The 2,813-nt window shown below is 43.2% G+C and overlaps 1 long non-coding RNA gene across 1 annotated transcript; it reads left to right on the top strand.

Moving 5' to 3' along the window:
• The first annotated feature begins 339 nt into the window (after positions 1–339).
• On the top strand, positions 340–2,612 carry LOC119716640 (uncharacterized). The gene is made up of 3 exons (XR_005264997.2): positions 340–697; positions 1,752–1,885; positions 2,190–2,612. It is a non-coding gene; the product is annotated as an uncharacterized lncRNA (long non-coding RNA).
• Positions 2,613–2,813: the final 201 nt, after the last annotated feature.

Below are 2,813 nucleotides of genomic sequence, written 5' to 3'. Positions count from 1 at the left end.
AAGCCATCAGCTGGGGACTCAAGTTCCCAGCTTCTCCAGTTACCTAACTGGGAGAGGATACCAATTTGGGCTTCAGATTTTTTCTTTCTTCCTTTTCTTTCTTCCTGAGAAGGAAGAGCTGGATTGCAGTCCCAAAATTTTCTCCAAGTGAATGCCAAATCTCATAAACCACAAAGCAAATACAAGGATGCCAAGGCCTGCTGAACATAATTCACTGGTTTTCCCTTTTATTTTGGGGACTGGCAGTCCTGTTCAGAAGATGGGGCATTGACACTTCAGGCTGGTGGCAGAGAGAGAAATACTAAACAGTTAACAGAGCTCCTTTCAAGAAAGGAGCTATGGTTCACCTCCAAAACTGGGTAACAGGTTCCTTTAAAAGAAGCCGCTCTCTCCTTAATCTCCAATTGCTCCAGCTGCCGCTCAGGAAAAGGGACAGTCAGAAACTATCAGGGTTAAAAGCTTCTGCCCTCCCTCCAGCCCAAGCAATCAGAGATGACAAACTCAAACGGTGGCCCCTAGCCAGCCCCTTAAAAAGCAACCAGAAGCGTTTAAGGAAGATCCTTCTGCTGGGATCTGGCTGCTGCCCATCTTTCTCCAACAGCAGTCGCTGCAAGCCCAGCGCTGTGGAAACTGCTTCACGCTGCTGGGGAAAGGGAGGCTTGGGCTGTTCCCATCCCGGGCAGATCGAACACTGACAGTAAGTCTCTTTCTGCTCTTGTCCCAGCTTGCTCAGGTTCAGCAGGGCTGGTACAAAGCTAGACTTTGTAAAGGAAAATCATCCTTGCAACTGAAAGCTTTTGTTCTATCATGAGGAAAAACTGCTAGTTTTCCACTAGCGTGGCTACAGCCAAATGTGGGCTGCTACGTGTGCAGTCATGGGTGAGTGGAATTGAGCACAGTGGCAAGTGGAAGCCCTTGGGGGCTAATAAAAATACTCAATGAGTGCCCATTAAACAGGTGTTAGAACTTTGGGGGGCTGGTCAGATACCCAACAAATTTTCCCCATTTAGTGCCGCAGTGGCTCAGTGTGTAACACATTCCCATCACTTAATTGTCACCACCTCTGCCACAGTTACCTAGGGCCAGTGTGTGAGAGGGGCCCAGGGCTGACCAGAAGCAGCTGAGCCAGCTGGCCGCTTTGAGAAGCTATCACTGGGGTCTCAGCCCACTGCCAAGGCCAGTGTCATTCCTACTGCTGCTGCTCTGCAGATTCAACCAAAAAAAAAAAAAAAGGAAAAAAAAAAAAAGAAAAACAAAACAGGAGTCCAGGAGATCAAGCAGGCTTGATTCCACATCTCCCAAGTAACAATCTTTGTTAAATGCTTAAAATATTTTGCATAATTTAGTACGTGATTTAAACAAACAAACAAAACAATCACTGGTGCATGGAGATGTTTTTGACTAAATCCAGTGGAGTTCTGTCCTCTGCCCAAAATATAAACTCTGACACTCTGGAGATTGGAAACAGAAAGGCTGACAGCTTTAACTCTTGCAGTACAAGTGGTTTCACTGAAACACGATACCAAGGCGATAAGGCTGAAACCTGATCGCAGTGTGACTTTCACAGATTAGAATGTCAATCCTGCTACTACCACATACTCCAACTTCAAACACCAGCAGTTAAAGAGACACTTCATTTCTACCGCATATCTGTTAAAAAAAAAAAAAAAAAAAAAAAAAAAAAAAAAGCCTCATATGAGAAGCGCCTCTTGGTTTATTTATAGGCAAAACAGCTGTTTTCTGCATTCCAGGATCTAGGCCGAGGTCTGCTCCAAGTCCTGCGTGTACTGACACCGCCTGGGTACAGAGTTACCTTGTGTGGAAGAGAAACGTGGAGCCCCTTGTGCAAGCAGTGAAAGGCACCTTCTTCACGCTCACACCTCTGGTGACGTAGCTTTGTTCATGATTTTCTTTAACCACAAGAAAAGGGATACTTGTTTTGGTGGTGGTGGCAGACTAACCCAGGTCTGGAACTTGCCCTAGATCATTTTGGGAAAAAAAAGAGATATTTGTCACAGCTACTTTCCTATTTCCCTCCTGAAATGCTCATTATTAAACATAACAAGCAAAGGCAAATAATAGACTTCAGCCAAATTGGCTCATTCAGCTAGGTAAGACGAAGATATGTTCTTCATCTGCACACTGACACCTGTGTAAAATGTCTCTGCTCTTGTCACTTGTGTACCTAGATGCTGTCATTTTCTACTACTCCTGCTTGGACGCTTCACCTCCCCTGCTGCACAAGTGTTGGGTGCAGCATATCCTGCGGTGCAGCTGCCACTCTGAAGTACCAAATACCACCTACCTTTGTTAATTAACACTGGGTACCTGAATGTGTTAGGACAAACAGGCAAAAACATGCATTACACATACAAATGCCTCCTTTGTGAAGATCTATAAACAATGAGGGCTGTCTTAAATTCTTTTTCACTTTATTTGTTCTTAAGGAAGCAATAGTATTCATTGCAGCTAAAAGTTTCTTGTTCTGTCTAAACATTTCTCTTATAGGGATTCACACTCCTAAATCTTAGCATTAATCTACATTTCTTTCCTGTTATTTTTGTTGTTGTTGTTGTTTGTTTTTAAGTTAATATCCTTTTGGAGGGGTTTTGCATAATATATTCAGATTTGTTATCGCTTCACTCACTTTAAAAAAGTTCAGTTTATGGAGCTGGTCCTTAATTTTTGTTTAATAAATATTATTAGATTTTTTTTATTTTTTATTTTATGTGTGTGTCCTGTTCTGCTATCATCAACATTTTGCCACCCAGCAGCAGATATCTGCAGTGTTGCAGCCGGTCTCATGTTGGAGG

The sequence above is a fragment of the Anas platyrhynchos genome, chromosome 3 (assembly GCF_047663525.1).
Source record: "Anas platyrhynchos isolate ZD024472 breed Pekin duck chromosome 3, IASCAAS_PekinDuck_T2T, whole genome shotgun sequence".
Classification (NCBI taxonomy): domain Eukaryota; kingdom Metazoa; phylum Chordata; class Aves; order Anseriformes; family Anatidae; genus Anas; species Anas platyrhynchos.
Note: the sequence above shows the minus strand (reverse complement) of the source record. Positions and strands in the feature narration are given on the sequence as shown.